We start from the raw sequence: 24859 nt of genomic DNA, 5'->3' as shown, positions 1-24859 counted from the left end.
GATGATTTAGTTGCGATTGGTCCTGCTTTTAGCAGTGGGTTGGACTTGATGAACTCCTGAGGTCTCTTCCAGCCCTAGGATTCTATCATTCTATTTAAATCCTTAGGTTCCCGCCACACTTCCTGGTTCTGGCTGGGGAGAAGCTGCGGACACATCTGCATTGCAGCTTGCAGGTGTAATTCCCAGCTCGAGTGGATGCCCAAGTAAGCACCGACAGTTTCAGAGGGGATTGTACTCAGGCAGCTAGTCCAAGCCATTGCCTGTGCCACTACAGCTAAACTGCTATTCTGAATGTGCTCGCTCAAGCAGCGCTCACGCTTGTATATCTACCTGAGCTGGAACTGCGGCTCCAAACTTCAGTGCAAGAAGCTGTTCTGTTGTGATTTCCAGCCTGCTGCTGCAGGCTGCGGTGTTTCAAATGAGTATTTCAGCAGTTTTTATTCTTCTGGATCCCAAATGAGCAGTCAGTCATTAGAGTTTAGATACTGCCCCGTCACTAATTATTAGCCAGGCTGAGCTGGCATGTAGCATTGTGACATACCAGCCCTTTATTAGTAGCTCTATCATTTTGTGCAAAATGTACAATCTTTTTCTATAAGGAAAGATTAAGGGGGAGATTCTGGGCTGTAGCGATAAGAACCATGAAGGAGGAGGTGCCTTCCTGACCCTGGAGATGTCCCCTCATAATACAGACTGCCCAGGGGATGCTGTGGTCTACACTGCAAGCTAGAGCTATAATTTACTCTCCTCATCTACACAAAATTGCACTAGCTCAGTGTGTAAGTACTTGACATGGCTTAGCTATGCGTCCACTACCACTGTCCATGCTACCATGGCTGGCCTGCTATTTATATCCATGCTGGCTACTTGGTTTTTGGGCTCCTTCATGCTTCTCCAACACTTTTACCCACTGGAAAGGGACTAGAGCTGGGATGAGGTGCTCACCCTAACTTTCTAGTCCCTGTGGTTGGGGGGAATTTTCCAAATGCAAATGGACGGCTTTACTGTGTCTAAAAATGTTCTTACAAAATTTCTCTGACTGGTGTCAACTACTTCCAGTCGTAATTTGCATGTTAACTCTGAAGTTCAGTGACAACAGACACCATGTCAGTACTATTAATTGTTGGGCATTTTAGCAAAAACATCATCCAGCAATGAGGATGGAGTACAGGCAGATATTGGGAAGAATACTACCATCTTTTTTCATCTTGACCCTTGAGGCCATCGGACACACCGAGTTGCAGAGAAGAGAGACACACAGTATGTCACACATTCCAAAGGGACCTTATCAAGTATACTGAATTAAAAACAGACTTTTCTCCCAGCCTTCTGCATGGCTCCTGACACAGATTTACACTTGCTCTGGACAACTTGTTAGGCCCAGTGATTAATAGATGCACTTTGTGGATGAGATTTGGTTTCAGATAAGTGAGTCTAAAGAACTTAGTAATAATAAAATGTGAAATGAACTTAATATCTGCTTGTGGCTGGGATATATGTTAGGGCAGCCTTCAGAACACATCTGCCTGCACCAGAAGTTAAACAAGCCCTCAGTAGTGCTAGTTTTGGGGAAGAATGAACCCCCACCAATTCCACTTTTGGAGAAGATCCAGTCCCCCAGTCCTTGCTCTAGGCTCAGCGCTGATGGAGGAATGAATTTGGACCCTTGTCTTTCTCTCTTTTCACTATTTGTTTCCATCTGCCCATTCCTCTTTATGTTCTCCAGGTATTATTAATATGTGTATTGAAGCGAGACACCAGTCTTTTGGGTGCCATGCAACCTTGTCTACTATATATTTGAGAATTTGTTTGTATGTCTGTTTGTCTGATTAAGAACTCCTCCTTAACAGTAAGAGCAAGGACCACCAAATTCGGTATACAAATTAAAGCAAGATGTAAGGGTTTGGTTGTGCCAGGAAAATGGGATGTGCCAGGAATGGGATTGCTTCTCAGTAAACCATACAGAAAAGAAACAGAAACACCAGGCAGGTGAAAGGGGTTGGCTGGGGGCATGCCCCCCCCCCCCCCATCTATGTCTGCCTCAGCCACAAGCCTCCTACACCCTCGGCACCCTTTAGGGAGGGTGAGGGGGCTTCAGCCCAATTTGTATGGGGCCATTTTTGACTGTTCCTCTTTGTCAGGGAGCAAGGGGAAAGTGCACAGTTTGCTGCATTCCTCACTCTGGCTGGGGAGCATGGGAGGCAGACAAACATGGACCTGCCCCAACCAGGGGACATGCACCCCTCCCCTAACTGTGCCCACAGGAGCTGCAGTGGCCATGGAGAGGTGTTTCTCATCTGGCCCCAAACTTCTGCATTGAGAGAGAGCTGGGGTCATCCTCTCTCCCCAGGGCAGCCTACATACTGAGCCCCTCAGCCGCAGCCCCACTCCAGAGTAATGACTTAAATGAAGCATGTGCATTTTCATTTTATTTTCCAAAAAAGAAAAATTAATTGAGTTAAGTACCCGAGCAAGGCCAGGTAAATCTTGTCGTATAAAATAATGCAGAGTCTTAAAAGAATTTACAGTCTAATAAGGACAAGACCCCAGCATGTGTGGGAAGGGAAGGGGGGAGGACGATTGAGGACAGAAGCATGTCAGTGACGCAAGATTGTATTGATTAGCTATTTCTCTCTCTAATAAACAGCTGTACAGAAATAAACGAAGAAGAGGTTTTAATGGATCTTTTCACAGGCCAGTCACTTAGTGTTGTCAGATACTTGACCGTATTGGATTGGGGGGCAAGGTTTGAGAAGTGAGCAGAGGGAGGTCAGCATCCTTTCTCCATTATTTGTTTTACCTACGTCAGACAACCCTGCTGCTTCCATACCTCATTGCTGTTGTGCTGTGCAGTGCAGTTCAGTGCAGAGGCGAAGCGGCACAGCTGGGTTCAAGGCCTTGAAAAGGAGGCAGGTGGAACCCTGCACCTGAACTAATCAGTGCACTTTTCTCTGTGTAAACATAGCGTGACAACAACTGGCTTCCCAGAGGTTAGAACTGCATACAAATATAGAAATGTGAACCCCACTGTGCTTTTCTTATTAGAGACTGCAGAACTGTGGAGGAGATTCTCAAAGCTTATTAGAGAGCAGTTAGCTCTGTAACTCCCAGCCATTTCGATGGGAATTGTACGGCTAAATTCCCACGGAAGGCTTTGAAAATCTCAACCTCCATCTGTTTGTTTATTGGGGAGTGCTGCCATTACAAACCAGCATTTCAGCAAAAGGATGTGCTAGTGCTCACAACTTCCACAAGCTACAGGGAATTAAAAGCTCTTTGCTGCAGTTCCTCAGCTTCTGTAAACTGGCTTAGCTCTCCTGAACTCAGTGAAGCTACACTGATTTACCCCAGTGGAAGATTTGGCTCTTTCAGTCAGTATCAAAGTATTTGCTGTTTCCAATCAAAGGCAAATGAAACACTAATGAATATTGAACAAGATCTGTAGCCAGAATATTTTAATAAATAAAAATGTTTTTAAAAAGCTAATGCAGGCCCTTTAACTCTTGCCAGTACTTTGTGTTTTGTCTTTTGTTGGTTTTTCTTCAAGTCTGATTGCATCTGCATCATTATGGTAGCTAATGAATTATTATTTAATTTACCAATGTCTGCTGGCAGCATTTTAGTGTTAAAGATATTGCAACACAGTCTCTCTCTCTCTCCACACTCACACCCACGCACAGTCTGTCACAAGGAAAAACTATAAATCCTTGATATTCTTATTTTAGGCTAAATTTGTTTACCTGTCTGTTCAGATGTGACACAAGAGCTTTATTTAATGTGACTATGGCCACAAGCTAAACAGTAGGTGCAGATAAACGTGGTTACATTTTTTCATTTTTCCTGTCAACATATATCAGCTCTCATCTGATCCACCTGAAATGAATACGGTGCTGTTTATATCCCTGTGAATGCCTGCAAAACTTCCAGAGCTCACTCATGCAAATTCGAGTTAAGTTTTTAGAAGAAAGATGGTGTTTCTTTTTTTTTTTAAGAATAACTTGTCCAAAACTGGTGTTCCTGGGCCACCAGGTGTGAGAGGAGAACAGGAAGCTTTTCAAAGAAGATCTTTCAGATTCTGAGACACAAGTATGAACCACCTCAGATTTTCAAGGAAGGAGTGACCAGAGGTTATTGGAGGAGTACAGGATGGTATGAGTTCTTCTGGGGGCTGATTTAGCAGGGAACTGGCAGATCAGAATCATATTTGCTTATTAATTCCCCTGCTCTGTTTTATCTGTTACAGGATGCTAGAGCTTCTCCAATGGGCCCTGCAAAGCCCAGGCACCCCAGACTGAGGTAAGTGTTTTGCCTGTTTGGGAACCCATAATGGGGCTAGGCCCTAAGGCCAAGAGGGCCATTGAGAAGTCCTGCAGGCAGCTAGGTTGGCTAGGAGGAAATCAGCCAATCAGGGGTCAGGAGGGACTATATAAGAAGCTACAGGACTAGCAGCAGCTTAGATGCAGCCCAGACCTGGAAGGGAGAATGTCTGGAGCTGGCTGAGGGGGTAGTAGCACAGTGGACAGCTCAGAATGGAGAGTTGTTGAGAGACTGTTGGATTTGAAGGTAGCTAAGGGCAAAGGAGTTGTCTCCAGGAAGGGAAGCCCTGGGGGCGCCACTCTCATTCAGAGTGAGGCAATAAACTGAGGGAATGGCATCAAACTGAGAGACACTCTATGGAGGGCACTGGGATGGGCCTGTGTTAGAGGTGTACCTCGGAAGGGGTTTGTGATTGCACAGAGTATGACTCGAGCTGAGTAGCTGCAAGGCTTTTAAAACTGAGGCTGTGCAGGAACCTGCACTTGGTTAAATGGGGGCGCGCGTGTGAGGTGAGTGCTGACCAAGTTACAGACTCCTATAAGAATGTGCACTTGTTTTTCTCTGAAGTGGGGAAATTAGCCATGTTTAAAATACTCGTCTTACAGATAGAGCCACAAGGGCCCATTTCCAATGTTTTAATTGGTATTTTTAGTACAGTTGTTCCTATGTTACCCGTGTGTCATTACTTGAAGTGGGTGTGGGAGAATGGTGGGGAGGGGCTGAGCAGAGACCACCTGCGTGCAGCCTAGCATGTCCTACACAGGAAGATGCTGGGTGACTCCTAAAGCAGGGTCAGCTTTCACCTCCTGACTGAGATTGAAGTGAAGGTTGGACCTCCCAAAACTGGGACTCCCTCATCCGGTAACATCAGTGGTCTGGCACAGCCATGGGTGTTCCTCGATCAGGGAGTCCTGGCTGGGAGCCCCAGTGGCAAGAGGACTGGAGGCTCAGAGCCCAGCAGTGTTGGAGCCAAGACTGGCGCTGGAGCCCCAGTAGCGCAACAGGGGCGAGGGCAGCTCCAGGGGCAGGGCTGGGGATGTGGTAACTGTGGCAGCCCTGACAAAGGGGCTGGGGCTGGAGATGCGGCAGCCACAGTAGCGGGGCCTGGGCAGGGATGTGGCAGCCCCAGTAGTGGGGCTGGGGCAGTCCAGGCTGCTGTGGCTGTAGTAGCCCGGCTGAGGGTGGGGGTGGCTGGGGCTGGCAGCAGGGTAGGAAGGTGGTCTGGGGAGCCAGCCGCAGAGGACCTCTCTGGTCCGGCAAATTCTCTCGTTCAGGACCGGTCAGGTCCCAAGGATGCTGGACCGGAGAGGTCAAACCTGTACCACTATCTCAGAGCCCCCTGGCCATGCCTGTAAGAAAGGCTTTATATGTGCTTTGGAAAATGACACTAAGATGCTGAGTACCAAACCATGCCCCAGCCCTGCCCTCAGGGACTTCCCGGAAAATAAAGGCACTCGGTGGGATTTGCCCACAGGCTGCTTTGAAAATGCCTTGAGCAGCCACAGGTGCCAACTGTTCTCCCCTCACCCAGCCTTCCAGCCACTCCCTCTGTCATTTGGGGGCACACACACTAGACGCTTCTGGCCTGTGTGTAGTTGCTATGCTTGGATTCACTCCGATGTGCATGTGTGATGCATTTGTAGTGACACAGAGTCGAAACAAAACTGTTTCTTGTTTGCAAAACTGAAATCTCCTGTGTCCCCCCTCTCAGCCTTTCTAGCCCAGGGAGTTAATCTTGACATGGTCATTGGGCTTTATTACTGTTTTGTATCTGAACTAGCAGAATCAAAGATTTCTAAACTGTGCCCTGGGGCTGATATATATGTGTGCAGTGATACAGATGGTTACCTGAAATAATAGCTGGCTGGATAAAGAACAGCTATAGAAGAGGTTGATGAAGGCTAAATTGTGGATCTGGGTCCCGTGACTCCTCTTAGGGCCTCTACTTACGACAAGTTCTGCTCTTCTCTACACCAGCATCTGTGATCTTCCACCAGAGTGGTGAAGCACAGCTCTGGCTAGCAGAATAAGATCCCTGTCTCTCCTCCTCCTCTGTTCTCTCTGGCTCCTTGTTAAAAGTAGAACACAGCTTCCAAATTTCAAGGATCGTACTTTAATCCACCCCTGTTTTATAATACCTATACTCCTAATGAAATAGCCATAATAGTTTGCATTGTGTCTCACCGGGCAGCCATGGAGTTGTTCAGGAAAAAAAATCACTTCTGACTCAGAAGAGGAGACTCACGTGTTCCTTGCTTTCACTGGGAATTTAACTTTTTCTTGATGGATTAGGATTTGATAATATTGTGAGTTACAAATTCCAGGTTCCTCTGAAAATTCTCAAAGTAACTTTTGAGGCCAATACAGTAGATCAAGGCTACTCAACACACGGCCCAAGGGCCACATGCAGCCCACAGCCCATTGGTTTGTGGCCCGCGAGTGGGAGCTAAAACAAAAAAGTAGTTAATATAACGCTCTTCTGTTGATATGCATTTTAGTAGTTAAATTCCTGGACTGTCATTGCTCATTAACAGTGCTGACATATGGGCAGAAATGGGGTAAATATTGCATTTTATTAATATCAGAAGAAGGGTATGTCTACACTAGCTCGTTAGTTTGAGCTAGGTAGGCAAATGAGGGCAACCGGAGTTGCAAATGAAGCCCAGGATTTAAATATCCTGGGCTTCATTTGCATTTTCCCGGGTGCCGCCATTTTTAAATCCCCCTTAGTCCGAACTCTGAGCCCGCGGCTACACGTGGCACGGAGTTCGGACTAAGGGGGATTTAAAAATGGCAGCACCCGGGAACATGCAAATGAAGCCCGGGATATTTAAATCCCGAGCTTCATTTGCAACTCCGGTTGCCCTCATTTGCCTATGTAGCTCGAACTAACGAGCTAGTGTAGACATACCCGAACTGACTTACATGGGGCCTGTGTGTTGTGTAGTCTTGCCTTCATTTTTGTTTTCATGCCTGTCAGTGTGAAAGAAGCTATTTGTATATATTGCATGTATATGCAACCACATATAAGTTAAGTTGCCACCGTTAGCATGTGCTGTATCATTGTGGCCCCTGGAGCTTCCACAGTTGTATAGTCCTGCAGTAGGTTGCTCTGTTGTGTCACATCTGAGGCTCTAAAACCACCCCCTTCAGAGCTCATTGAGATAAGGGAGAGCTATACATTTCTTTACAGCTGAGTTGAGAGTCCAGTATAAATAAGGACCAGGACTGATCAGGAAATTTCCAGTTAAATGAATGGGGGGGGAGGGGAATGCAATTTCCCCGTCATTTTTTGACCAGCTCTAATCAAAAGAAATCCACTGAAGTAATTGAAGTTCTATATATTTAGTATTTCCTGTTATTAAACTTACATTTTCTGAGCAACTACACCTGTGATCAAAGCCTTACTGGTATGTACTCTGTTGCTGAGTCTTCTCTGTGGCTATGTCTAGACTGCAGTGCTATTTCGTGATACTAGAGGTATCCTGAGCTATTTTGCATCTTTTGAGCATGCCTGTTATTTCGAAATGTAATGAACTCACTATTCTAATGTTCATGTAAACCTTATTCCTCAAGGAGTAAGGGATGTTTTGGAATAGCGATTTATTTTTAAATAAGTGCTGTGTAGACAGTGCCAAATTTCTAAATAGCTTATTTTGAAATTAACTCAAAATAAGCTACGCAATTTGCAAAGCTCAAGTTGTGTAGCTTATTTTGGACTACTGGTACAGAGTAGGCACACCTTGTAAGACCTGAATAAGAACATAAGAACAGCCAGACTGGGTCAGAACAAAGGTCCATCTAACCCAGTATCCTGTCTTCCAACAGTGGCCAATGCCAGATGGGCTAGAGGGAGTGAACAGAACAGGTAATCATCAAGTGATCCCTCTCCTGTCACCCATTTCCACCCTTTGACATACAGAGGCTAGAGACACCATTCATAAGCATTGATTAACCTAACCTCCCTGAATTTATCTAGTTATCATTTAAACCCTCTTAAAGTCCTGGCCTTCACAACATCCTCTAGCAGGGAGTTCCACAGGTTGACTGTGCACTGCATGAAGAAAAACTTCCATTTGTTTGCTTTAAACCTGCTACACATTAATTTCATTTGGTGACCGCTAGTTCTTATGTTATGGAAATAAGTAAATAACTTTTCCTCATTGACAGCTATGGAGAAAGTTATGATTTTATACACCTCTATGATATACCCCCTTAGTCTCTTCTTTTCTAAGCTGAAAAGTCCCTGTCTTTTTAATCTCTCTTCATACAACACCTATTCCAAACCGCTAATCATTTTTGTTGCCTTTTTCAGAACCTTTTCAAATGCCAAGAGATCCTTTTTGAGATGAGGCAACCACATCTATATGCAGTATTCAAAATGTGGGCATAGCATGGATTTATTTAGAGGCAATAAGATATTTTCTGTCTTATTCTCTATCCCTTTTTTAATGATTCCTAACATTATTTGTTTGGTTTTTACTGCTGCTGCACAATGAGTGGATGTTTTCAGAAAACTATCCACAGTGACTCCAATATCTTTCTCTTGAGTGGTTATAGCTAACTAGTCCCCACCATTTTGTATGAATAGTTGAGATTATTTTTTCCACTGTGCATTACTTCGCGTTTATCAACATTAAAATTCATTTGCCATTTTGCTGTCCAGTCACCTAAGTTTACAAGATCCTTTTGAGATCTTCACAATCTGCTTTGTTCTTAACTATCTTAAGCAGTTTAATATCATCTGCAACTTTTGCCACCTCACTGTTTACCACTTTCTCCTGATCATTTATAAATAAGCAATAAACATACATGAGAAGGGAGAATGAAATAAATTAACTAATTTCAAAGACCTGTTTTTGTTCATAACCATAGTCTCTGGGCACACTTACAATATTAAAACCAGATACAAATAAAGATAAATTTCCCATGTGGACAGCTCACTGAAACCCTACAGCTAATGTTTAGCTCAATAACTATGGGGAATTAATTTTTATGTGGGATTAATTTCTTTTAAAATTACTGCTAGTGAAAGCAACCATCTGAGGAAAAAATGCTTCTGTTTTGAGTAAAGGTTGAAAAGTTTGGAAACGTCTCCTAAACGTATCAAAATTATCCTGAAACTTTGTGCATCTGTATCTTACAGCTTTCCCTTCCCTCTGAAGCCATTTGAGAATTCAATTTTAGTATCAGTCCATTGTGTGGATGTGAATGGTTAACTGGTTAAGCATCACCTGTAATGGATGAGGCTTACTGGTTCTGATTAATTAGTAGGGGCTGGAGCAACTCCGTGCCCACCACGGGCTTTGAGCTACTCCAGCCCCATGGGGTCCACTGCAGGCAGGGGCTGCTCTGGCCTCCCCCCACCCCTTTAAATCAATTAACTAGTGAAACATAATGGCTACGTCTAGACTGGCATAATTTTGCGGAAATACTTTTAATGGAAAAGTTTTTCTGTTAAAAGTATTTTCGCAAAAGAGCGTCTAGATTGGCACGGATGCTTTTGCGCAAAAAGCGCTTTTTGTGCAAAAGCATCCGTGCCCAGTATAGACGCGCTTTTGCGCAAGAAAGCTCCGATGGCCATTTTAGCCATTGGGCTTTCTTGAGCAAAAAATTAAGGTGCCTGTCTATACTGGCCCTCTTGCACAAGTATTCTTGCGCAAGAGGGCTTATCCCTGAGCAGGAGCATCAAAGCATTTGTGCAAGAAGCATTGATTTTGTACATTACAAAGTCAGTGCTCTTGCACAAATTCTCGTGGCCAGTGTAGACAGCTGGCAAGGTTTTGCGCAAAAGCAGGTGCTTTTGTGCAAAATCTTGCCAGTCTAGATGCACCCAATGATTCACTGGTTAACCAATTAACTGGGATTTTCCATCCCTAGTCCTTTGTAGGCAAGTGTAAAGATGACCAGATGGTTTTAAAATCAAAGATCCCAAACTTAGAATAGGCAGTCTGTTAGAAAACTCCCAATACATATCACCTCCCATGAACAAAGCCATTACACAGGACAGACTGTGGATTCTTGTCATGCATATATGTAAGTACTAAACATCACATTCTGGGATGCATATGTATATGGAAGCACGATCATGCTAACCCCATGTTTAGATACTGTTGTGTGCCTTTGTGGTGGCACCAGTTTCCTTGTTAAGTGGACTCTTTCAGCCAAATCCATGTCTGTTGTAAGCGCTTGCACCTCCATTGAAGCCAACAAAATTACACTTGCTTATTCCAGCATGATTCTTTGTATTTACTTGATTTTGGGGGAAAACAAGCAAAAGAAATTGGATCAAATTAGTCTGCTGCATTTCAAACAATGGTGTTAACCTGTGGAAAATTTGGGCCATGGTGTACTTGGGCATTTTGAAAAATTAAGATGACTGATGGGGAGAATAGCTTGTGGCTGGTTCAAGACAAAGAAGAAACTTGATGTTGTTGCTTTATCTACTGATTGAAATTTCACAGATGTTTATGGTGAGAAAGGTCCATTGTGAAATCTGGTTTGATGTCTTGCATAACACAGGCCATGGGATTTCCCCAGTCACCTGCCAGGAAAAGGGTTTGTTCAGCTTCTAAATAGTGAATAAGGCCTAAAAGTGTACTTGTTTCCCTTTTTTTTTTTTAGAGAAAGATTACCTTCTGTTTGGTTTTTACCTGAGGAGTATCTAGTCTTGTCTCCCCTCATTTCACAGGAGAGCTACTTAGAGAACTGGAGTGGGAGCTTTTTCAGTTAATTGAAAGGGAAGTGGTACTGAATTTTTAACAAATCTTTTCTCCCAGATGTTTGTCAGACTGAAAATACAAATCATTTTTTTTAACCCAGGACTGTCTTGTCTCATGCACTAAAAGTACCAGCTGCTGTTGGGAAGTTTCTTTTAGTGTCAGGGAACATTCTTTAACCCTTTCTTGGTTGTAACACCCTGGCAGGACTAATTTTGTGCTCCCTACCTCAGCATATGGACATAGAGTCACCTGTGGTGATAACAAAACAAGAGGGCCATACTTCTCTAAACAAATTTAACAAGCAAAAAGAAAAACAGGATGATTATCAGTAGTGACCACTATTTCAGAAAGCACAGCAATGGGTGCCATGTAAAAATCTAGATAGAACTGCAGTAATAAGGGATAGTAAACACAGACTAAGCCACGGTATAGTAAAACATATTTACCTATATAAACCTACAGTCTCTGCCACACTGGATGTTACAGAAGGGCTACTCACCGATCACATGAGTCAACCAGGAATTTAAGGGAGGAGTATGTCCTCCTTCCACCTGTGAGAGAGCATGGAAATTGCTTTGTTTTGATGGTACTCATGAGTTTTCTGTTTAATCAATAGATTATGCCCTGAGGCCACTGCCTGACACATCCCTGAGTATGGCATTGCTTACACGGCTGTCTCTCTATTTTATTGTCCCATTACAAAAAATAAGGGCTAGGCTAAAATCAGCATGTTTAATTAATAAGGAAATACTCTTAAAATGCAAAGAAGGGCACGTTACAGTGTCAGCTTAAAGAAACCCTTGCCGCTCTCCCAGATGGAAGAGTTACATTTTGATTTGTTTGAATTCCGGAGTCTGCAGCAGCACCATGGGCACCGAGAGATGAATGCACTTCAGTAGTGGTTATGACTTTCTACTTTATCGAAGGCTTGGATGTTGTCACAACCTAAAAATTCTCTAAGGCAACAATTCTGATCAGGCAACTTAGTGAAGTACATCAACTAAGTTATAACTTGTATACTTATCTGAACAATAAATAGCAATCTGCTACAGTGACGAATATAAGCAATGGGGGGAGGGGACAGCGAATCAAATCAATAGAAACTGTAATCCAATGCTGCTCATTATCAGACTGTAGCTTTACTAGAGTGTTCTGCAGTAATATGGACTTCCTGATGCATTTCTGCATTGCAAACTGGATTGTGAGTTTCCAGAGCGAGATTTCACACATTTTCAGGAGGGAAAAGCTTTTCTAACTGTATTTGGTGTTTCCGGTCCCAGTCAGAAGCTGGAATGGAAAAAAAAATTAAATACAACTAAATATGAAGCTTTACTAACTTCTTCCAAATATGACCTGAGTTTGACTTCATGCATCTTTTTAAAATTCAGGTTTTCAGCAGCCTGAATAATTTGCTTCCTGCACATCTCTTGGGCACATTTTTGTTCCAGATTTAAATGGCTTGCGTTTACTCATAAATAAAAGAGAGATGTGAAGTTACAGCCTGCAAAGTAACACAAATTCATAAGAAATAAATATAGCTGTGGGTTTACTATCCGTGTTGCTAGCAGAGTAATGACTTGTCAGCACAATTATCCTCTAAAAGAGACCAAAGGGGCAAATAATGAAGGTTGATCCTGTAGGTCTCTGGGAACTGATGATGTAGCTAGGAGATAAAGATGATGCTACAATGAATTTCATTAATGAGCTCTATTCACCAGATTTTAGAATACAAATGGGAAAGCATAGTTCATGCCTTTTCACTGTGAAGGAAGCATCTGCAATTGAAATGCACAAAATAGATATGATTCACCAAAGCAATGGAATAGTATAGCAGTGAAGTTTCAGTCTTTGAAAAATAGCCTTTCACACCACAGAGAGACTAGATGTATTTGAAGGAAAACTTTAGAAGTCAATGATAATGCAGTCAATCAGCAAGGGTCCATGTAGAGATGCAAGAGGACTAACTGCATAGATCTATTTGTAGAATGCATCGAGCTGTTTTCCTGGTGAAACAAAGCTATACAAGTGCTATACAGTTGTTTTGATTCTTTTGTCTTCAGTGTATAATTTGTTCTCCAACACTTACATCTTCTAAAAGCCATAAAATACATCTTTAAAATTAAGGCTAGCCAATTATTTTCTGAGGTCATGGTGTAGATCATAAGTTTTCGATACATACCATGAAATATAATAGTACGTCTTGGATTCTGTAAATAGACTTGATTAAATGTTAACAGTCCTTCTCTATGGTATCTGTAGCAAAGCTGGAAGATAAGTGTGATTTGGAAAGGTCTCTTAAATCAGCTTGACTGTGGGCACCATGCCCATGGTTCGCTTAATCTTTTAAACCTTTTTTGGTAAATTAATATTGGACAATGATGAATATAAATAATTTATATCCACAGCTTTCATGTTGTATGCTCACTGAGCTGGATTTCCAAAGGCATCAAGCCAGGGTCTAATTCCTGGCTTTATTAGGTCATGAAACAGAATGTGCATGGAAGATACAATGTCCTTAAGCTGCAACATCAGCAGCAACAGACCGACCTAATGCTGCTGGACTTAATAGAATTAGATTTCATGTATAGTTAATGAATGCAAATGTCGCTTAACGTTTTACATCTCTAGCTGTAAAAATTGTATATGACACACATATGCAATTGCAAAAATTATTTAGATTTGTGATTCCTGCAGCCTGTGTCCTGTTTCAGCACTGTAAAGTATATATTCCTGTGGGGAACGACTGTAGAAAAATGCCATCAAGATTACTGTATAATTTAAAGGCACCTGAGGAGCAGCATTAAAATATGTATTAGAATGTTATGAAGGTTGTGTGTATGTTTATTTTCCTCTGCTGCTGTTAAAATAGTAAAAGCGGCGAGGAGTCCTGTGGCTCCTTATAGACTAACTGAAGTGTAGGAGCATAAGCTTTCGTGGGCAAAGACCCACTTCGTTGATACTCTGATTCTTAAAATAGTAAGAAATAGTTAAGAGCTGGTGCCAGCTGTGGCAACAAGTGGGAGCTGGGTTCAGACTGATACTGAGCAGCTTCCTCAAGAGAAATAGTTTAGTCTCCTGAGGACTGTAGTACCTTGCTCTCATTGCTGTTGTTGGGTGGTATACGTGGACAGCTGGTGTGTTAGTGGCCTGCAACATACAGTAGGTTAGACTAGATGATCTGATTTTTTTCCTTTCTAGTCTTGACCTCTTTGACTCTATACATTTTCTAAATACCTTGCAGAGTTGTATATCTTTCAAATAATATATACAGCATTTCTAGTTCTTCCTCTCAGTTCCTAGCCCAATAGAAATAGTGAAGGCCAAATTCTTTCCATGTATAAGGAGGTATAATTCCAGTGGCATTATGCCAGAGCTGGCCCTAGTTGAATGTCTCTCTTGAACTAGGAAGAGAATCCCATCTAGCTCTGTTCAGCAAAGGTGTGTGTGTGGGGAGGGGGGGGAGTGAGATTTCCCCCCTGCTCCATCAAGGAAAGATGAATGGGCTTTGACATAAGGCCTAGAGCTTTGTTGAATGAAAAGTGAGGAGGAGGAGAATGGAAGAGTCAATGAGACATGCACCTCCAAAAATAGAAGTCTTTTTAAAAAAATGGAAAGTCCTAGCCTAATACTTAAGTCTCAAAGACAGTGAAGACAAGGGCCCAAAAGCAAACAATTCCACTGTGTAGGAAAGATAGAAAATATGGCAAAAGACCAGCTTGGCTTAACAAGGAGATCTTGCATGATCTCAAAATAAAAAAAGGAGTCATATAAAAAAAAATGGAAACTAGGACAAATAACAAAGGATGAATATAGGCAAGCAACACGGGAATGCAGGGGCAAGATTAGAAATGCAAAGGCACAAAATGAGATCAAACTAGCTACAGGCATAAAGGGAAACAAGAAGACCTTTTATAAATACATTAAAAGCAAGAGGAAGACCAAGGACAGGGTAGGCCCACTGCTTAGTGAGGAGGGAGAAGCAGTAACAGGAAACTTGGAAATGGCGGAGATGCTCAATGACTTCTTTGTTTCGGTCTTCACCGAGCAGTCTAGAGGTGTGCCTAATGTAGTGAATACAAGCAGAGAGGGGGTACGTTTAGAAGATAGGATACACAAAGAACAAGTTAAAAATCACTTAGGAAAGTTAGATGTCAGCAAGTCACCAGGTCCTGATGAAATGCATCCCAGGATACTCAAGGAGCTGATAGAGGAGGTATCTGAGCCTTTAGCTATGATCTTTGAAAAATCATGGAAGACAGGGGAGATTCCAGAAGACTGGAAAAGGGCAAATATTGTGCCCATCTATAAAAAGGGGAATAAGAACAACCCAGGAAACTACAGACCGGTCAGTTTAACGTCTGTCCCAGGGAAGATAATGGAGCAGGTAATTAAGGAAATCATATGCAAACACTTGGAAGGTAATAAAGTGATAGGGAATAGCCAGCATGGGTTTGTGAAGAACAAGTCATGCCAAACTAATCTGATAGCTTTCTTTGATAGGATAACGATCCTTGTGGATAAGGGAGAAGCGGTGGATGTCATATACCTAGACTTTAGTAAGGCATTTGATACGGTCTCACATGATATTCTTATTGATAAACTAGGCAAATATAACTTAGATAAGGCCACGATAAGGTGGGTGCATAATTGGCTGGATAACCGTAGTCAGAGAGTTGTTGTTAACGGTGCTAAATCCTGCTGAAAAGGGATAACAAGTGGAGTTCCGCAAGGGTCTGTTTTGGGACCTGTACTGTTCAATATCTTCATCAATGATGTAGATATTGGGATAGAGAGTACGCTTATTAAGTTTGCAGATGATACCAAACTGGGTGGAGCTGCAACTTCTTTGGAGGATAGGGACATAATTCAAAATGACCTTAGCAAGTTAGAGAAATGGTCAGAGGTAAACAGGATGAAGTTTAATAAAGAGAAATGCAAAGTGCTCCACTTAGGAAGGAACAATCAGTTCCATACATACAAGATGGGAAGCGACTGTCTAGGAAGGAGCATGGCGGAAAGGGATCTAGGGGTCATAGTGGATCACAAGTTGAATATGAGTCAACAGTGTGATGCTGTTGCAAAAAAAGCAAATATGATTCTAGGTTGTATCAACAGGTGTGTTGTAAGCAAAACTCGTGAAGTCATTCTGCCGCTCTACTCTGCACTAGTTAGGCCTCAGCTGGAGTACTGTGTCCAGTTCTGGGCGCCACATTTCAAGAAAGATGTGGAGAAATTGGAAAGGGTACAGAGAAGAGCGACAAGAATGATTAAAGGTCTAGAGAACATGACCTATGAAGCCAGGCTTCATGAACTGGGCTTGTTTATTTTGGAAAAAAGAAGATTAAGGGGGGGGACATGATAGCGGTTTTCAAATATCTAAAAGGGTGTCACAAGGAGGAAAGAGAAAATTTGTTCCTCTTGGTTTCTGAGGACAGGACAAGGAGTAATGGGCTTAAAGTGCAGCAAGGGAGGTTTAGATTGGACATTAGGAAAAAATTCCTAACTGTCAGGGTGGACAGATATTGGAATACATTGCCAAGGGAGGTGGTGGAATCTCCCTCTCTGGAGATATTTAAGAACAGGTTAGATAGACATCTGTCAGAGATGGTGTAGATGGAGCTTGGTCCTGCCTTGAGGGTGGGGGGCTGGACTCAATGACCTCTCGAGGTCCCTTCCAGTCCTATGATTCTATGATTCTATAAGAGTAGTGTGGACCTGAAAAATAGTTCACATCTATAGGAGATATCCCAATGGAGACGTCTACTGAATACCCATTAAACCAGACGAAGTCAGACAAGCCGAGCCTTTCCTAGGCTATAGCCTGACCCTGCACCCATTGGATTCTGTACAAACTGCCATTGCCTTTAATGAGAATGTAGAGCTACATCTCAAATGACAATAACAAAGGCACCTTTCCAGGCATAACAGAAGGAAAATACATCCAATGTAATATAAATCAGCCCACAGATTTATTACAATAACTGCTCTTTGAAGTCAGATAGTTTTTGCAATTTATATAGTAGGGGGGGATGACTTGCCTTACTCCCTTCCCTCACATAAGAGGGACCAGCTATGTGTACCTCCCTGGAGTATACACCAAAGAGGCCACCTAGCCAGGGAGGCTGAGACTATCCATTGCAATGAATAAACCGTTTAACTCTCACTGTACATGTCTGAGTCCCAACACAGCTACTCTCTGACAATCACCAGTACTTCATGGTGAGATCTGAATTATGTTTCCCAACCACCACTGGTTTGGGATGGAGGCCATGAACTTGTGATATCAATTTTACCCTTTATATAACTCATTTGCCCAGGCTACTTGCTACAAAATGCTGCTAGCAAATTGGCCTCCCCATCCTCATTACACCATTCGTTGGAAGTGCTGACAATGTAAACTATTTTGCATGTCACCCAAAAAATGTTTAAGGTTGTCTCTGCTTCCTATGGGAAAAGTATTGCCTTCCTGTCAGATGGATGGCCCTATAAGAGACTGGGGCAATATTCTCGATTGGTATAATTGGCCTAGCAAGTTACAACAAAAAGAAAGTGGAAAGTAAAAATTTACTAACATAATTTACAAAATAACTCTTTACAGTATATTGTATGTAGTAAGGAAAGAACTGAGTGGAAAAAATTGTCTGCTCTCTCTATTTTCTTTTACGACACCATTTTACCAAAGACATCAAGAGAAGGAAGCTGTCTTGCATTACTCGAACTTGAACAAAGATCCCAGCAACTACCACCTGTGAAAGTATGATCAAACTTTTTATAGTGAAAAGTGTTTTATTCTAGGCCGCTATTTTACATTTTTTGCATTGCACTTACAGCAAATCCAACACTGCCGTACATCTGCATAAACATTTGATACCTTTAATAGCATATGCAGCACACACAGTGTGGCGACCCTTGGACAGAAAGAGCAAGTAAACTCATGTACCATCTGCATGTATTACAGTGCGGTGTTCTGGTAATATGCCAAGGTCTCCTGAAAAACCAGTGTAAAGTAACAGTTCCACTCAGACCATTTCAAAAATCAGAAGAAAGGCTGCACTGTTTAATAATTAAATAAAACTGAGACTTTGGTAGGTGATTCACATTATTTATTGAAATAACATAAAAATCATCAACCACTCACAGTCACTTTTATTATAAAAACCTGTTCTTTGGGGGAATTGCTTACATGAGGAGAAATCTTTTTTTTTTTAAATGTAATAAGCAAAAGAAGGGTTTGTGAAATATTATAATGCAAATGCCACTCCTATTGTGAGTAAGAATATTATTCACCCTGGATTTAATTTAGCTTGTAGAAGTAGCTAGAATCATAGCTTATATCTCACAAAAATTCTGCCTACCCTTTGCCATAGATTTACAGACTTTCTGTAGATTTCATTATTTTCTGCTAAATGTCACTTACTTTAAAAAAGAAAAAGTGGTTAGCCCTCCGGAGTGTGAAGATGTGCTTCTGAATGAGAGGCAGTGGTCTTGAGTCTGCACACAAATAGAAATAATAGCTTTAAGAAACATTTTTTTGCACTACCCCTCCCCCCCCAATTTGTTGCTTTCATATATGCAAAAGGCCTAAGTGCAGTAGAACTGAGGAACCTACTAAACTACTACTGATAGAGATAAAAAAATCAGATTGTTTATGCCACAGGAAATTCTGGTATTTCTAATTTTTTTTATTCTGAATAGGGACAAAAAGTCAGAATACTGAATTTTTCCTTACTAGAAAGTTTAGAAAAAAATTAAATTTGGGAATGTCAGAATATTTTATTTTGATTTGTGTAACTGATTTGAAATGTTTAGTTTCAGCTTGGTTTGACACTTAATTTGTGTCCGTCCCCCCCCCGAGCAGTGTTCCCTGTAACTTTTCTCACTCCAGAGTGGAATGAATTATGTTATGTGCACCAATATGGAGGTGCATATGGTGGAGGGGATCAGTCCAGGGGCAGAGGGTTGGAGTGCAGGGATGTGAGGGCTCCGGCTGGGGATGGGAGGTTTGGTGTGTAGGCTGCCCTGAGGTGAGAGCATGAGCTCCAGTCCTCTCACGCTAGTCCAGGTTAGGCTGTGTAGGCTGTGTTGCTCTATGCTGGGGCAGGGATGGGGGTATCCTCCCCAGCTGTGGCTACTCAGTGCTGGGGCCAGGGGAGTAGGTTGCCTCCCCGAGCCCTGGCAGTGGCAGCTAAAGCACAGCTCCAGGTTGGGTGCCATGCTAGGGCCAACGGGAGGCACCCTTCCTCCGCACTGAGCAGCCACAGCTGGGGAGGATGCTCCCTCCCCTGCCCCCAGCATGGAGCAACACAGATTTTTAAAAGGGTAAATTTCATAAATTCAGCTTTTCCGTCTCAAATTTCCCAGTGTTGTAAATGTAGAGCTCTTGACCTAAAAAGGAGTTTTGTGTATGTGTGTGCGGGGGTGGGAAAGGACAGAGTTTTGGGCGCAGTACTGCTCTCTTTACTTCTGTGCTGCGGCTGGTGGCGCTGCCTTCAGAACTGGGCAGCTGGAGCTTGGTGGCTGCTGGCTTGGTGCCCGGATCTGAAGGCAGAGCCACCACCAGCACCAGCAGTGCAGAAGTAAGAATGGCTTGATATGGTATTGCCACTTTTACAGCTGCGCTGCTGCCTGCGGAGTTGGACCCTCGGTTAGCATCCCCCATTCTCAGGCTGCCCAGCTCTGAAGGCCATGCCAAAACAAGGATGGCAATACCATAATCCCCCCTAAAATAACCCCGTGACCCCATCTGCAACTCCCTTTTGGGTCAGGACCCCAATTTGAGAAACACTGGTCTCCCCATGAAATCTTTATAGTAATTTATAGTAATCTTTCCGCAGGGAGAAACCAGATTTCATGGTCCACGACTCGTTTTTCACTTCCGAGAATTTGGTAGATCCCTATTTAAGGCTTAATTTTATTTCTGTGGTCCAACGTTCTATTAACTATACCAGGAAAATGGGGCAGCCCTCTGATGCCTCGTTACTAGGGATTTCCATAGAACGTTTTTTCTTTTGTTTATTTTTGGGGGCGGGGGTGTGTGTGACACAGATCACACACAGATCAATCTTTCTTCTTGTGTTTCTATTTCAGATGGAGCAGCCACACCTATTGTGGTTCTTCAACAAGACATTCCTATCATGAACTTCACTGATAGCCATCTTCGGCAGCTTATTGGGACACTTTGTGGTTTTCTTATTTACTGTTGTAAGTGATGCTAATCAGATCTTTTCCCCCACTGTTGCCAGTTTAAAGAACCTTTGACAGCATTTGGATGCGTTACGGAGGAAACACCACTCTACTATATATTTGAGAGAGATTGGCCCTCTCAAGAACTCCACCAAAAAGATAAGAGCTAGGACCACCAAATTAGGTATACAGTTTCCTCTTACAATAACTTAAAGCAACATAAGGGTTTGGTTGTGCCAGGAAAATGGGATATGCCTAGAATGGGATTGCTTCTCATAAAACCATCCAGAAAACAGACAGAATCATCAGTGAGGTGAAATAGGCTGCTTGGGGGCACCCCCCATCTGGGATTCTCCCAACACTAAGCCTCCCACCCCCAGGTGCCCTTTATGCTGAAGCTCTCTCCACCCCAAGATGTGTACAGGGACTTTGTTGGCTGTTCCCCTTCATCAGGGAGCCAGGGGAAAGTGCATAGTTTGTTGCATTCATCACTGTGCTTGGGGAGCACAGGAGGCAGACTAGTTGTGCACTTTGCTCTCACTTCCTGGCTATATCTAGACTGTAGGCTTCTTTCAGAAGATGAGATCTTCCGAAAAAATTTCTTCTGAATGAGCACATCCACACTGCTAAAGCTCGTTGAAAAAGCAATCTGCTTTTTCGAAAGATAGCGTCCACACTAAATGGACGCTATCTCACATTTAAACTATGATTACTATGGACATAGTGGCTACCATGGCACCTGTGCTTTTTCCTCTTTCCTCTTCTTCCAAAAGAACTCCCTTTTCCCCATCCACACACGCCTTTTTACAAAAGAGCTCTTTCGGAAAAAGGCTTCTTCCTCGTAGAAAAAGGATTACCGATGCTGGGAAAACCCCTCTGTCCTTTCGATTTTTTTCAGAAGAATGTGATTGCAGTGTGGATGTAATTGACGTTTTTTCAGAAAAATGGACGTTTTTCCAAAAAAAACTCTGTAGTGTAGACAAACCCCCTGACAGGGACAGGAAGGGGAAGAACAAGCAGCCCTGGTATAAATCCCTGCCCTCTCCGCACACAAACAGTTTCCAAAATGAGGACTAGACTAGTGTCTTGTGTTGAGATTTATGAGAGATCAAAGTCCAACCAACCTGTGCAGTCTATTGTGTGCAGCAACCCTCAAAAATGAAGAAATACTACGCTATTCTGCAGGATACTATGTGGAATGTGGTATAGTTTGTTTGGAGAGGAGGATATGGACACATTAAGAGAAAGATACAGTTCTTTACATTCAGATGTTTGCAGTTTCCAGGATTCTATCCTGTACAGGCATTAAAGTGGGGAAAGTCAGAAGAGATTTTTTTCCTCCACCCTTTCTCTCTGCTACGACCTTAGTTAGTACTGCTTCCTCAACTTTGTGAAGGTTCTTTTTGCCTTAGAGATATTAAGCTACATGTTTCTTTCTGACAAGCACAGTCAGCAAAGGAAATCAAAGAGAAATTCAATAAGCTAAATTTTAGGAGGAAATGTGTCATGGCCATAAAAGAGAACTCCCCATAGGAGTACACTTCCTTCAACAAGCTCTGACTGAGCATTCCTACTCACATTATTTATTTACTAGGACTAGGCAGAAGAAACTGTTGCAATCAGACTGAACTATAAAATCACAGCATATCTTTAGCATTAACAGAGTGTCCTGGTCCGAACACAGAATTTCTGTTCTGCTGGAAATTCTGATATGTTGAAAACTGTTTATGTTTCAAATGAAAATGAAAAGTCAAATTTTCTCAAGGAAATTCTAAAAATTCAGCATGAAAACATCAGAGCATTTCCTTTGATAATGCACGAACAGTATAATCTAGCATATTAAATATGTTTAAATGGAATTTATCAAATAACAAGTAAAATGCAATGAAAAAGTTGAAGCAAGTCATATCAGCTCCTCCCTCCTTCTGTAATGGGGTAACTTGTTTCTTAAATGAAATTGGACTCAGCTCACCCCTTTCCAGCTCAGGTGTGCCCTAGCATGCTGTAATGAAGAGGTGGAGCTCTGGAAGGAGTTATAAAGAGCTGTTCACACACCTCAGAGGGGTATTCAGGATCCAGAAACCTGAGGGAGTGGACAGAAGGTAGAGTGGGGGGAAAAGGAGTGAATCCTGAGAGCTCAGAAGAGCAGAGCTAGGCTGAGAGCTGCAGGAAGGGGATACCTTGGAGGAGGGAGTAGTGAAAGTTCCCTGACTGAGTAGTAGAGCCAAATCAGGTTGTTGAAAGCAGGACTCAGTCAAGTGTTTGCAGTCAGATCCCCTACAGATTTCCCCAGGTCTAGAGGGCTGAAGACAGAGAGCAGCAGAGGTAAACACCTGCTGGAGAGCAGAAGCAGGAGGGGCTAGGAAGGGAGATTGAAGACAAGGGGATGTTAGATGGAAAGACTCCAGACAAGAGTTGGAGCGGTACCTGAAAGATGAGCTGGGATATAGTGAGAGATGCCCATGTTGAATTTGCTGTTGGACTTTTGAAGGAAATATTATTTGGATTCTGTCATGGGGTTTCTGGTTTATAGTAGGACTTCTGACAAAGAATCCTACTAAAAGGACTATTTATATATTCTGAAGGTTGTACTATGTTTATTTATAGAATGAAGAGGGAAACTGAGGCAGTGGGCCAAGTGCAGGAGGAGGCAAATGTTTATACTCCCCTTAAAAATTTCATGAACATTTATACCTATCGTGAAATGTTTCAATTTTGATAAAATGACATTTTTGTTAGTACAAATTTCTATAAAAATATTTTCAACCAGATCTACTTTCATATCTTAGCATCATGGAGGATAAGGTTGGGATGAGATCAACTAGTCTGATCTGTAGACCATAGGCCACCATTACTACCCTGCACTTGCATACTAAATCTGATCAACAGCGTTAGACTAAAGTATTGCAGTTTTAGGACACTAAGTCTTGTGTGCCAAAGGCAGAGACAGGATGGGAACAAAACCCCTATGGTGGCAGGGAATTGATTTGCTGAAATGAACCTATTAAGTAAACCTGGGTCCCCTGCTGCAGAGGAAAGTGAAAATATCTCGAGATTCCTGTCAATCTGACACGGGAAGATTCCTTTCTAACCCTGATTATGGAAATCAGTGAGACCTGGAGCATGTGAGCAAAACCCACCAGACATGTAAGGTGACCAGATAGCAAGTGTGAAAAATTAGGTTGGGGGTGGGAGTAATAGGTGCACATACAGGCAGTCCCCAGGTTACATACAAGATAGGGACTATAGGTTTGTTCTTAAGTTGAATTTGTATGTAAGTCGGAACTGGCGTCCAGATTCAGCCACTGCTGAAACTGATCAGCGGCTGACTACAGGAAGCCCTAGGCAGAGTTGCTCTGCCCCCGGCTTCCTGGAATCAGCCGCTGATCAGTTTCAACAGCGGCTGAATCTGGACTCCTGGGACAGAACAGCTGCGGCACTGCCGAGTAGGTCCCCGCAGGACCAACCCGGCAGCACCCCAGCTGCTCTACCCCAGGCGTCCCGCAACAAAAGCCTGGTCTGCTGGGGGAGGGGGCGCACTAGCTGTGCCCCCTCCCCCCCAGCAGACCAGGGATACCCGAGCAAAGCCTCGGAGGCGGAGGACCCCGCCGCCTGTGCGGCTTTGCTCGGGTCTCCCTGCTGTGCTGGGGAGTCCCCCCCAGCACACCAGGGAGACCCGGAGCAGCTTTTCTCGCCCCGGAGCCGCCCGCGAGCTCCGGGGCGAGAAAAGCCCCGTTCGTAAGTGCGGATCCGACATAAGTCGGATCCACGTAAGTCGGGGACTGCCTGTAATCGTGAATATAGGAAGCTGTCCCTGTAAAATCATCCTGCCAAGTATCTGGGAAAAGACCTCATATCTCTAATATGCAGCAAAAGCCTCCTCTGATACTTCAGTAGATGGAGAAATAAAGAACCTGATACTACATGGAGGTGTGTGAGGGGAGAAGAGTGAGAAACAGTCTGTTTGCACTTTTTGCCCACTTGAGTTTGTACATTCAGAGTGTTTTTGTGGGGCACGACACTCAATAGTTCAAGAAACTGGTGCTATGGAGCCATTATCCTCTAGTTCACATTAAGTCCCATTGGTTATTGAATGAAAAACATGTTATCAAACAGCTTCTGGGGTGCGGGGTGTCTAGCTACAATGAACTTGGTGTTTCAGTCCAGTTCCTAGAAGACAAATGGTTGTTCACAAAACAAAATCCATTATCGCATTTGTAATCTTTCTGGCCGAATCAGTGGGCATGGAAACTGAACTACTCTCCATATCATAGAGGTGGTCCCAATAGAACTGGGTGGAGGCATGCGGCTAGAACAGTGTGAAGAATGCATTGCCACTGCTTATGTTGTACTTGTTCTGTGGATGGAAGAATTAAGTCAATGGAACTATGACAGCTTACGCCATTTGAGGATCTGTCCCCAAATCTCTAGAGCTTTCGACTTGTCATCTTTCCCCAGAATGAAGTTTGCTTCTATAACATCCTAAACTTTATTTTTACATCTGATGCCCTTTATATCTCTGTTCTGTGAAGGCATCTATCAATAATCTGACAAACTTTATCAATGGTTAAATTCCAAAATGAGAGGAATCTTTGGAGAAAAAAATCCCACCATGCAAGACTGGGATGAGAGAGTAC

General features: G+C 43.0%; 1 long non-coding RNA gene across 1 annotated transcript; it reads left to right on the top strand.

The window, feature by feature from the left end:
• The first annotated feature begins 3998 nt into the window (after window positions 1–3998).
• Window positions 3999–23498, top strand: LOC112545612 (uncharacterized). The gene is made up of 3 exons (XR_003089140.3): window positions 3999–4149; window positions 4244–4296; window positions 20127–23498. It is a non-coding gene; the product is annotated as an uncharacterized LOC112545612 (long non-coding RNA).
• Window positions 23499–24859: the final 1361 nt, after the last annotated feature.

The sequence above is a fragment of the Pelodiscus sinensis genome, chromosome 3, assembly GCF_052426305.1.
Source record: "Pelodiscus sinensis isolate ZL-2025 chromosome 3, ASM5242630v1, whole genome shotgun sequence".
Classification (NCBI taxonomy): Eukaryota; Metazoa; Chordata; order Testudines; family Trionychidae; genus Pelodiscus; species Pelodiscus sinensis.
Note: the sequence above shows the minus strand (reverse complement) of the source record. Positions and strands in the feature narration are given on the sequence as shown.